Here is a 13307-nt window from a genome sequence, read left to right as displayed (position 1 = left end):
TTTTATTTTTGCTTTTTAATTTCAATTGTTTTCATTTTTTTCCTAAATCTTTTTTGAATTTTGAAATAATTACAGGCTCACAAAGGTTTGCAAAGGTAGTCCACAGAGGTCCTACAAACCCATCACTGGTCACACCTTACATTATAACAGTCCAGTAGCAAAACACCAGGGAACTGACATTGGCACAGCCCTGTCATCTTATCACAGGTGTGGATGTGTGTAACCACCTCCATGGCCAAGGTGCAGATCTGTCCCATCACTGCTAAGATCTCCCATGATCATGCTACCCCTTCACAGTCACCTCCCCACCCCCACCAGCCCTAACCTCTGGCAACCTCTGATCTGTTCTCAATTTCTATAATTTTGCCATTTCAAAAATGTCATTTAAACGCCATCATATAGTATTTGACCTTTTGAGATTGACTTATTTTTCACTGAGCATAATGCCTTCAGGGCCATTCAAGCTATTAAAAATTAGTTTCCCATTGCCCTGTAACAAATTACTACCAACTTAGTGACTTACAACAACATAGATTTATTGCTTTACACTTTCGGAGGTCGAAAATCCAAAATAAGTTTCACTGGGTTCAAATCAAGGTGTTGGCCAAGCGTCACCCCTCCTGGAAGACTGTCCCCTTCCTTTTTTTCAACTTGTAGAGCATTTTGGGTTTTCAGCCTCATGTCACCTGGGCCTCTACTTCCCTCATCGCATGGGTCACTAGTTTCATTCTCCTGCCTCCGTCTTTTGAGGTCACATGTGATTACATTGGAGTCACTCAGGAAATGCAAAATAAACTTCCTCAAACACTGTCACTTAATCACATCTGCAAAGTCCCTTTGCCATATAAGGCAAGATATTCAGAGGTTTTGGGAATTGAGATGTGGATAACTTTGGGAGGGGCATTAAACTGCCTATCAAATCAGCCTAGCAATAGTCTATTCCTTCTTATTTCTGAGTAAGCGAGCATGGTATAGATAGAGCGCAATCGGAGGAACCATCCACCTGGTGGAGCTTTCCAGTTTGGCACTATGGCAAATAAAGCTTCTGTGAACGATCATGTGCAGGCTTTTGCATGGACATTAACTTTGATTTTTATTCTGGGATAGGTGCCCAGTCGTGGTATGGTAGGCATTGGGTGAGCTTTTAACAACTGACCAAACTCTTTTCCAGAGTAGAGTGGCCGTGCTGTTTTATAGCCCCACTAACAATGTGTGTGAGATTCAATTTCTCTGATTCCTTTCCAGCATTTGGTATTGTTACTATTTTTGATTATCTAGTAGGTATGTAGTAATATCTCATCATTTTCTGAATTCATATTTCCCTAGTGAGGTTAAACAACTTCTCATGTACTTATTTGCTATCTGATCATCTCTGTAGGTAAAAAAAAAAAAAAAAAAACTCTTCATGTCCACTGCCTGTTTCCTAGTTGAATTATTTATGTGTTTGTTTCACTATTGAGTTGTGAGAGTTCTTCATATATTCCAGGCATGAATCAGACACATGATTTGCAAATATTTTCTCACGCCTGTAGCTTTCTTTTTCATCTTCACAACAGGGTCTCTCCCAGAGCCTTAATTTTTTATTTTAATAAAATGTCATTTATTGATTTTTTTTCTTTTTTGGATGATGCTTTTGGTATGATGCTTAGAAGACTTTCACAAAATTTTGTGTACTGAAGATTTTTCTTGTTTTCCTCTGAAAATTTTAAGCATTTAACGCTTTATGTTTAAATCTAGAATCCATTTTGGGTTCATTTTTCTATAAGGTGTGAGATTTAGGGTTTTTTATTTTCTTAAGCCTATGGATATCCAATTATTCTAAAAACATTTCTTAGACAACCTATCCTCCCTTTACTGTTCTGATTTTACATCTTTGTCAAATAAGATCTGGTCATATATATATGGGTGTCTAGTCTTGAGTTATCTGTTCTGTCTGTGTTTAATCCCTGACCAATATCACATAATCTTCATTATAGCTATATATCATATCTTGAAATTAGGTGAAGTGATTTCTCCCACTTTATTCTTCTTTTTCAAAATTGTTTTTAAATGGACCAATTCCTTTACTTTCCATATAAATCTTAGAATAATCTATATTTCTACAAAACTTCTTGCTCAAATTTTGATAGGAATAGAAACTATATCTTAATTTGCTCCGTGTGTGTGTGTGTGTGTGTGTGTGTTTTAGGTGACAGTTTTCAAAATGTTTTAGTTAGTAGGATCTCATTTATATTTTGGTTCTGCAAATAACCCTGAAAGTCAGGCAGAATAAGATATTTCAGATATCTTACTGCAGTTCAGAGAAGTTCCCAATGTCACATAGTGGCTGAGGGCCAGATGTCCCAATATTAAGCCCAGTGAATAACAACTGCTTGATTAAAATAAAAATAGAACATGGTAGCAAAGCTGCAAATTGCATTCAGAAATCCGAAGAACAAATTAGCTGTTAACAAATATACCCTAACTTAAAATTATCCCTTTGGTTAGTGTTGTCTGCAAAGGTCAGACAAATCAAATTCCTGATACATTCTCTTTCAAGAGCTATAATAAATGGGAGAGCTTAAACTTGTTTCCCTTTGGCAAGAGAAATCACTGCTGATAGGAGACCAGCTGAAAATCTGATTCACAGCACCATGACAAGTCCCACCATCTTCCCCACACCATGGCTATCACTCAGGGACACAGCCATTTCCCACCCTCTATTTGTGAGCTATAACTCCACTAAAGTTCAAAGACAAGGATGGAGATGGAGGGACCAGCTGAGGGAGTCATGTGTTAAAGACTTGGTCACCAATAGAGCAATGTTCAGAGTAGGGATGGTGATTAGATCGTGGGGGCTAGGACCTCATCAGTGGGTTAATCCATTGAGGGATTCCCATGAAGGGTTTATCTTTTCTCTGGCCCCTTTCCCTCCTGCCGCCCGCCCCCTCTCTTTCCTTGGCTACCATGAGGTGAGCACTTTCCACCACCATGCATTTCCACCATGATGCTCTGCCTCACCCCAGGCCTGAGCAATGGAATCCACCAACCATGGACCGAAACCTCTAAAACCCTGAGCTAAAATAATCTTTCCTTCTCTAGGTTGATTTTCCCAGGTGTCGTTTTGTTTTGTTTTGTCCCAGCAATGTAAAGGCTAACACAATTGGGGAGTTCTCCATGGGTTGACATTGTGTCTTAGAGACTCATTGGGAGTCAGTTAACCTCTGAAATAATAATAGATACTTTTTTATTTTTTTGTGGTCAGATAATGTTTCTCATTGGGCTCTTTCAGCTTGGAACTTGTAACTGGCAAGGTATTTTCCCAAGAACTTATCATCTTGAGATAATGGAGGTGATACCTCAAAGCTCTACCAACAGGACTCTTGATTTTCCAACTAGGAGTGAGGAAAAAAATGGGTTCCCTTGGCATAATCAAGTTCACTCTGTTTATATCTCTGCTTTTTTATTCAAATGCATGACAGGGTTAACCCAGTCCCCGTTTAACCTCAGCACCATCTACATGTGACCAGGGAGAGGAGTTCATTTTTAATATCCTCCTTCTCCTAATCCATTATCCATGATAATCCATTGTGTCCCCTGGGTACTTATCATCAAAGCAACCATAAACCTCTTTTTGAAGATCAAATGGTCCTTTAATCCATTTACTTACAGCATCCTGGGTTATAGAAAATTAATCAGAAGTGTAAGTGGGCCACTATTCTAAGTCTTTCCTGGAGCCTGCTAATAAGGTGACAAGTCAGTAATGGCTTACATGCCAGGTGGGTCAAAATGTGGAACAAATCCCCTTGGTTGGTTGCCTTTCTCCATGCTCTCCATTCTCACTTGGCTCTTGCTGTCTTCTTGGTCTCCCTGCCTTCCCAGATCCCATCGATGAATTAGTAAAACTCAGCCAGCCTGGGAGCTAATTAGACTTTAAACCTTCCAGTGAGGGTGCCATCAATTCTCATCTTCCCTCCTGCATTAGGTTAGCTGAAGCCATTTAGGGAAATCACCCTAGGCCTTTGAACCCTCACAGAGGTAAGAAAGCAATGATTTTCATTAAGTCAAAGCACCAAGTTCCTATCCTTATTCATGTCCTCTTCCCTCATTACTGAGGGACTGAATCAAATTATCCCCAAATGGCCACAGACAGAGGTGGCCACTGCAAAGTCTCTTAGCCTGGAGAAAACTCCAAGGTCATTACTACAGCTTTGTCTGTACCTTTCAGTAACCCAGTTAAGAGAAAGGATAATCATTTATGAACCATTCAATAAAAGAAATTTAGATTCCATATTAACTAGAAAAGCTATATTGGTATTTTCCTTTATAAGGGGGATTTCTTTTGCCAAGGGAGCTGGATTAACTTGAACATAGAAAGACTCCTGACTCTGATCACGAGAAGAGGCTTTTTAATTATTCATAATACAGTAACTACGTGCTCTTTGGTTAAGGGTGGGGGAAGCCTTCTTCTAAATAAAAGTCCATTTGCAGGATGGATGAAAAGTCCTGAGCTTTCCATGTCCTTCCCAAATATCTACTTGGCACAAGGTATCTTCGTGTGAATTATATATAGATATCAGTACCTTTTTGACGGTTGAAACATCAGTCAGAAGACAGGAAAAAGATCAGGAGAAGTAAAGTGCAGCCATGGACCCAAGGAGAAGCAACAGGGGAAGAGGAGCCCGAAGTCAGGATGCTGATTCTGAGCAGGGGAGGGGTCCCAGGATGGACTGGTCTCTGTTGTCACTCAGCACTTCCGCTGACGGTCAGGGATGGGCTCAGTCTGACTCAAGATGCAAGCAAGGCTGGAGACAGAAAGGATTTGTACCAAGTGTTTTGGGACACCAGAGAGGACATATTAGATACTTCATTTCACACCTTTTAAAAAAGAAGGGCTCATTTAGAACCTGTGAAAGAACTCCAGAGCACCTACTCTACCTTCTCCTACTGCCCAGGGAGAAACAGTTGACAATAAGAAAATGCCACAAAACAGGGACATTTTGAGATGAAGGAGCAAGGGCAGAATATATACAACCTTCCCTAATGTGAAGTTAACTTGGAATAGGGTCTTTGGAAGGTGATTAGGGTCAAATGACATCACGATGGTGGGGCCCTGTGATGAGATTAGTGCCCTTATAAGAAAAGTCCAGAAAGTTTGCACATGTGCTCTTGCTTTCTCTCTCTTTTTCTTCCATATAAGGTCACAGCAAAAAAAGACAGTCATCTGAAAGCTAGGAAAAGAGCCCTCAGTGAGGAACAGAATCACCCTGCACCTTGGCTTTGTGAGAAATAAATGTCTGGGGTTTAAGGCACCCAGTCTGATATTTTGTTATGGCAACATGAGCCACAGAGACAATGTCTCACTGCTGAGAAGGCATCTCGGTGTAGGGAGCACATGTGGTTGTAGCCAAGGAAGTGATCTTGGAGAGCAGATCTTCATTTTCCCTCATACACACAGTCTGTCTAAAGAGAGCAAACCTTTGTAGAGGCCCTACCCTTCACAAGTGTAAATTCAATCCAGGGAGCAAGGTTTAGTGAAATCTTCCATAAGGGTGAGAATCTAAAAAGTGACAGTAAAGCTCCAGGAAAAAGAGTGCCACTTGACCTTGGTCACATCTCTGCATATATGTGGCCATTTTGCTACCCCCCCCCACCCCAGGAGTCCGTCATTCACTCCCAGCCTGCCTCTCCAGGGGCTTCCAACCACCTCTGTTCTCTGTCAGCTCCTGCCCCTACACTCTGTTGAAGAGAAAGCATTTCTCTCCCCATTGCTCTATGACCTCCAAGGATCTGACTTCAAATCCTCATGTCCACCATTTCTAACCATAGAACCCTAGGCAAGGTGAGCAACCACACTGATTTATAAAATGGGTCATAATACCTTCCTCTTAGGCTCGTGGTGAGAATTTAATGAGATAATGTATAGAAGGCATCTGGCACAGTGTCTGGGAAAACATTCACTTGATAGTTCAAAAAGGAAGAGGAGGGTGTGTGAGTGGGAGCCGGCCTCGCAGGAAGACAGAAGCTCCAGGCAGGTCGGACGCCTAGGCTGGGGTCTTCCCTCCGTCTTTTTCAGCCTAGTCACCTTGCTCATTCCTTCTGAGCCACTGCAGTGTCCCCAGCTGCCTGGAGTGTGTCAGCTTCTGCTCTTGATTAAATAGCCAAGGGAGGACATCTGTGACAAGCAAGTATTTTCTAGTTGTTGCCTAAAAGCAACACTTTTTTATTATTGCTACTTCCCTTCCGATTGCTAGTGCTTTTAATGGAATTGCAATAGTCATGTTGTCCCAAGGTGATGGCTACTACGACTGAATAATACCCCTGGATTCCACGTCTTTTATTAAACAACAAGTGGGACACAGGCTCATCTCATGAATGTTGATGTGATGAAGATCGTTACCCACTGGAAAAACGTTCTAATTGAGTCCTGAGAAAGCGGGCAAAGCAAAGGAAATCGATAGGCTTAAAGGATGAGAGTTCCCAGAGGCTGGGTGGGACCAGAGAAGTAACACTATTTTGTCAGAATAATAATTTTGAAACAGATTTCAAAAAACCTCTCCTTCCATGTAGGATAGGTTCAGTTAAGCATTTTATTTTTCTTGTCAATGAAGCGTCAAAGCCATCTGACCAAATGTGGAGGTAAACGCATGACTGCAGCCCCCCCACACGTACTCTGCAGGATTGCTTGTGATCAGCTGGGTGTTTTCCTCAAAGACTTGGCATATTCCTAGATGGGAATCAGGCCAGCGTATTTTTTTTCCCCAAGCTTTGCAGACTTAGTTCCCCCTCCTATCAAACCCCTCTTCCTTCCCAACACCACCAACTGACGAGGACATGTTTGGGTGCTCCATGGCCTTTGTCACAGGTCCCTGCCAAAGGAAACTCAGATTCCAACTTCTTTTCTCTATCCTACTTTTGCATCAAGAGATTCCTGCAAGTTACCTTGATTGTTTATGCAAAATGACAACAAGGATGGTCAAAGCAAGTTAGCCAAGGCTTCCTGTGTTAGACAGGCAATACAGGGATACAGACAGCTGAGCAGGCACGGGACCAGCATATGAAGCAAGGTATTTACACTGGGCTTGTTGATGAGCACATCTTGCCTTCTACTGGAAATGAGAGGAAAAGGATACACACACTTGCTGAATCAGGAATTGATCAAGCACTATCATGTGCCAGCAAGCAGCTGCTGAATTTTCTAGAAGAATAAAAACAACAAATGGTCTCCACTCTACAACAATGGGCTTTGGTGGACAGGAGAATATTTACATTCATTTCCCTTGACAATGAGGAAGTAAGGCACAATTTATTACAGTTACATTGTCCAAATGCCTGAACCCAGGATTAGAGGGAGGAATTCTTTTGCAATCATTGAGAAGGATGTGACCAGAAATGAAGTCTTTCTTTATATGCATGGTTCAGCCAATTAAAAGCATAAAATTACTCAATTCTCTGATATCCCATAAAATATCTACAACTGCTTTTCTTCCCATAAACAAATAAATAGTTTGAAAATGTGACTTTTTTTTCCTTTTTTTTTTTATTTTTGGTGGTTCTAGGGATTGAACCCAGGGCCTTGTGCATGCAAGGTAAGTGTTCTACCAACTGAGCTACATCCCCAGCCCTTATCTATTGATATGTAACTAGAGTGACCAGCGTACCTGAAGCTGCAGGTGATGCTATGGCAGGCTCTGTGAAGGATAAATATTTTAATTCCTAGGATGATATTGTAGCCAGAAGTGGCTATGTCACATGGTACAAGCTAATGAAATAGAATACAAGTCACTGGAAATAACTCTCAAGAAAGTTCTTTATGGGAACAGACTTGGCCAGCGCATTTTCTTAGCAATTGCCCATCAGCCCTTCTTCCTTACCCCTTTTCTTTCCTAAAATATTAGGATACCTGGGAGTGCAACAGCCATCTAGACACCACAGAAATGAAACTCACTTGTTCAAGAGAGATAGGAGAAAGATAATAGGACTTGTTCTTGATGACATTTGAGATTGGTGTACTTATCCAGGATCCATCTACCTCCAGATCTCTGTTGCATGTGACAAATAAACCCCTTACCTGATTAAGTTGTGTCAGTTAGGCATTCTGTTACTTGCAGCTAAATGCAATCCAAATGGGTTCTCCTACTCTTGAGCATTTGACATCTGCCAGCTCAGCTCTGTCATCCTGCCACTTTTCTTACCCACAGGTATTTGCATCTGTCTTGACTGAAATCTCCCTGGGCCTGCACTTCTGCTAGAATACTAGATGAAAATCTGTCCTTTGTCAAACTTCCTGAAAATGGTGAATTGCAATGACCTAACTTCATTTGTTATTTAAATTCTGAAATCTTCCTTACCATTGTGTGTTACTCCTACTCTCACATAGTCCTTCAGACACCAGATGTGTAGGGGGCTTTGTCCACACACAAAGCAAGCAATTCAACAGACACAACCTGTTGTCCCCTAATTCAGATCAATTCTGCACTATCTACCTAGAGGCAGTGTCAGATCCTGCAGGTTAAGGCTCAGTACAACAAGAAAGACCCCCACTTCAGATGCCAATGTCAAATTCCAAGCCGTGACCTGAATTTCTGATCAATAGGCTATGAATCAGGGTTCCCATAACCCACTCCTTAGGTTCAATCAATTTCCTAGAGTAGGGGCTGGGGCTGTGGCTCGGTGGTAGAGTGCTCGCCTAGCATGCATGAGGCACTGGGTTTGATCCTCAGCACCACATACATGTAAAATAAAGAGATTGGGTCCACCTAAAACTAAAAAATAAATATTAAAAAAAAATTTCCTAGAGCAGCTCACAAGACTCAAGAAAATCACTGTCAACTGAGAATAAAGTTCACCTAGTTGAAAACAAAGACAATTACATCTATTTGGGGCTATTAGGATTGCCATCAGGGAAAACACAAATCCAAACAATCTTGAAAACTTGCTCCAAGGATTTTCAAAATGTTGGCTATATTTATGCTTTTAAAACTGTAAGGAGTTTGGAATTACATCAGTCGTGGGTCAGGAATTATCATTGGAATTGGCAAGTTTTAAGTCTTTTTATAAGAGAGGGGTTGGGCATGCTCTCAGTCTCTCTGAAGTTTGTAAAAGAAGACCATCAACCAGAAAGCCAGCTGAGACTAACAACTTGAAAGACCTAGGGTGGGACATGTGCAGCCCTGTTCAAAGGTTCCACTGTGGTTGTGCTTGAGAACTGATCAATAATGGCCTCCTGACTCCATGGTAAGCATCTTGAACCAACTACTCCGTTTTTATTTTCCTTGACACTTACTTACATATACACTTTTAGTATAAATGATTGTTACAATTTGGATGTGAGGCGTCCCCCAAAAGCTCATGAGTGAGACAATGCAAGAAGATTCAGAGAAGAAATGATTATGAAAGCTTTAACCCAATCAGTGAATGAATCACCTGATGGAATTCATAAGCAGTAACTGAAGGCAGGTAGGGTATGCTGGAGGAGACGGGGCATTGGAGGCTTGGCTTTGGGGTATGTATTTTGTATCTGGCGAGTGGAGTCTCTCTTGCTGCCTGGTTATCATGGGAGCTGCCTCCCTCCGCCGAACTCTTAGGCCATGATGTCCTGCCTGCCTCACCTTGAGTCCCAAGGAATGCAGCCAGCCTCTTATGGACTGGGACCTCTGAAACTGCAAGCCTCTAAATAAGCCTTTCCTCCTCCACAGCTCTGCTGGATGGTTCTTTCAGCCACAGCATGGCAAAGGCTGACTAAAACAATGACATTGTGAAGGATACAGAAACACAGCTGGATGAAGAGAGACACCCTCCAGGAACTTCCACATCTTCAGCTATCAGAAGGCTCTCCAAACTCGGACCTTCTGGGTTTTTATAGAAGCTTCACTACACAGGCATTATTGACTAAGTCATTGGCCATTGGTGACCAAGATTGGGGAGTAGAGCCCCAACCCTCTAATTATTCTTTGGTCTTTCTGGCCCACCAGCCTACATCCTGAAGTTATTTAGGAGCCCCTAGCCACCAGTTATCTCATTAACACACACAAAAAAAACTCTCTTATCACTCTGGAGAGCTCAAAGGTTTTAGGAGCTGTGCGTCAGGAGCTAAGAACAAAAATCAAATATGTACTTCATAATATTGCAATAGTGTATGATTTTTCTGAATTTATTTTAAACCTCCTTTCCTTCCTAATACTCCACATCACTTTCATAAAGTTCTTACAATGTCCACCTGGGGACGGTCACAGGGACCGATTTTGTCTACTCTTTTAACCACAGAGCTAAACTATCTTTAAAGACCATCTTTTGCACAGGACCCTTTCCAAAGGCCCACATGGAAGCAAGAGTTTTCCTTCAGAACTCTGGTAACAGCCTCCACCAGCAGTTTGAAGGACAACAGCTCCTACTAAAGGCCCATTAATATTTGATGGCCCCATCTCAGTTCCTAGAGATGAAACCACTTTGAATAGCATCAAATTGTCCCCAAAGACTCTTCTATGTGAATGGTTGGCTCTTTCTCTTTACTTATCATTTGTGGCATCCCACCTTCCCCTTGAGAAGCCTGACATAAATCAATAGGAAGGAATTTGTCAAATATATAACACGCACCATTATCTTAAAACCACTGTGTGCACATGATATGTGGGAGGGACTGAATATCACCATTACTTAAGGTGGAAAATCTTTGCAGAGAAGGTAAACGCTACCCGAACGCCACCCCCCGTGCCACCCCCACATTTCCAGAAATAACATCAGCAGAGGGAAAGTATAATAATTACCTAAGAGTTATGGGGCTCTAACAACACTGTAGGCTGCTCTGAGCACTCTGAACACAATAACTCACTGAATCCTCTCAGCAGCTGAACAAGGTAGGTATGACCGTTATGCCTGTTCTGCAAATGGAGAAACTGAAGCACAGAGAAACATGGACACTACATGATAGAGCTGAAATTTGAAAGCAGGCCATGAATTTCTAAGTCCTCATCTCTTTTCCATTACATTTGACTGCCTTTGGTGCTCAAGGATGGGCCCCCCAACCCCACCTCCTGGTATCCGTTTTACATGCAAACTCCTTCCTTGAGTTGGGTACAGCCATGACTGGCTTTTAACCAACAGAATATGACAAAGATGATAGGATTCACTTCCATTATTTTACATACAGGAGCAAGGGTGGTCTCTGGCTAGAAACCAGTGAGGAACTGAGACCTTTAATCCAACAACCTCCAGAACTGAATTCTGCCATGGACCACAAGAGCATGGAAGTGAGTCCTTCCTCCCCAACTGAGCCTGCATCTTAGATTGCAGCTGTGGCCCACACATCCATCACAGCCTCCTGAGAGCCCCAGAAGCAGAGGACCAGCTAGCCCAGCCTGAACTCCTGATCCATAGATGCTGTGACATAACAAATGCATGTAGTTTTAAATTGCTACATTTGTGGTAATTTGTTACATAGCAATAATTTATATGCCTCTTGCTGCAACTCTTACTTTGGAATATAAATCTAACCCATCAAAAGTTATCACCAAGTGAGAAAATAAGACTACTGTTGTTTCTGATTAAAAACTTAAAAAAAAAAAAAGTACCAAAGGGAGTCTAGGTGGAGGTGTAACACCAAATCAATGCCGTGAGGTTTGTGAGAAGATGAGAGTTGATTGTCCTCCACCACAATCGGTGCTCACTGACCCTCTTAATAACTGACCTCGAGGCTATCGAGAAAAGTGCAGAGATGTACCCTGCTTACCTTTGTAACAACTGCCAGCAGCCCAAATAGTTTCTAAAGTCTTTACTTTTAAGAATTATATGGGTTTTGCTGTCATGTTCTATTATGTACAATGAATGACCACTTGGGATCTGAAGAGCTAAGTGAGGCCTGACCATCCAGGACAGGGAGGTGACTGTGGGGCAGAAGCAAGCACCTAAAGTGAGGTATCATGTAGAAGTGTGGGGTCCAGGTGAGACTCAAAAGATCAGGCAGGTGTCAAAGGTTGGATTAAGTTAGGTGTGGGGCTGAATCTCTGTAATCCCAGTGACTCAGGAGGATCTCAAGTTCAAGGCCAGTCTCATCAATTTAGCTAGATTCTCAGCGATTTAACAAGACCCTATCTCAAAATAATAAAAAGGACTGGGGATGTAGATCAGTGGTAAAGCTCCCCTAGGTCCAATGCCCTGTACAAAAAAAAAAAAAAAAAGTGGATTAGATTAAATTCTAGTTCAGAATCCCAGGAGAAATCAGGGGGGTAGGCAAGAAAACAGGAGAGTACACAATAGAGGAATGAAATCATGGAAATACTGGTGATCCTCTCTCTCTCTCTCTCTCTCTCTCTCTATATATATATATATATATATATATATATATATATATATTCCTAAATTCTGCATCTACAGATTCAAGCAAACTAGGACTAAGAATATTCAAGAAAAAATACTTCTTTATGACAGGTGTGGTGGTGCATGCCTGTAATCCCAGTGATGGGGGAGCTGAGGAGAATCACAAGTTTGAGGTCAGCCTAAGAATTTAGCAAGACTCTGTCTCAAAATAAAAATAAAAAAGGCTAGGGGTGTAGCTCAATGGTAAAGTGCCCCTGGGTTTCATCCCCAGTACCAAAAGAAGAAAAGGTTACATTGTTACTGACAAGTACTATATATTTAGACCTATCCAGACTCTTCTTGTTATTATTCCCTATATGATACAGTGTAACAACTTTTTATGATGCATTCACTTTTATGTGGTATTGCAAATAACACGGAGATGATTTGAAGTCCATGGGAGGAGGCACATAGGTTCTATGCAAACACTATAACACTTATATAAAGAACTTGGGCATCTGTGGATTTTGGTGTCTGCGTGGGGTCCTGGATCCAGCTCCCTGTGGATAGTGTGGGACAACTGTATTCCAATAATCAGCAGAAGGAGAGGTCCTATGACGGAAAGCTCCCCGCAGCTTCAGCCTAGGGGAGGTCACTGGGATTCACTGCGGAGCAAGAACCCACGGCAGAACAGTCCTCAGGCAGGGCAGACAGAGCTGAATGGGGAAGATAAGCCAGAGCCCCTACCAGCAAAACAGCGAGGAGACAAAGATATTTTCCATTGATTGTGCCTTATCATTGACACACATGATATGATCTTTCTGGACTGTCCTTCTTTAGGACATGAAAAAATAGAAGAACTGGTCATAGATTCTCAGTGTTGGAACAGCTCTTAGGGCACAATGCACCATGTCACTCCATTTTACAGACTAAAAGAAAATCAAATCTTGGCTGGCAATGAGTCCAAGCTCAGGAAGCTGATAGTGGCAGGGTCAAAGCCAGGTCATAGGGTGTGCTGTTCTCATTGACGCAGA

This window comes from Marmota flaviventris, chromosome 16, assembly GCF_047511675.1.
Source record: "Marmota flaviventris isolate mMarFla1 chromosome 16, mMarFla1.hap1, whole genome shotgun sequence".
NCBI classification, from domain to species: domain Eukaryota; kingdom Metazoa; phylum Chordata; class Mammalia; order Rodentia; family Sciuridae; genus Marmota; species Marmota flaviventris.
The sequence above is the reverse complement of the archived record's forward strand: the minus strand, read 5'-3'. Positions refer to the sequence as shown.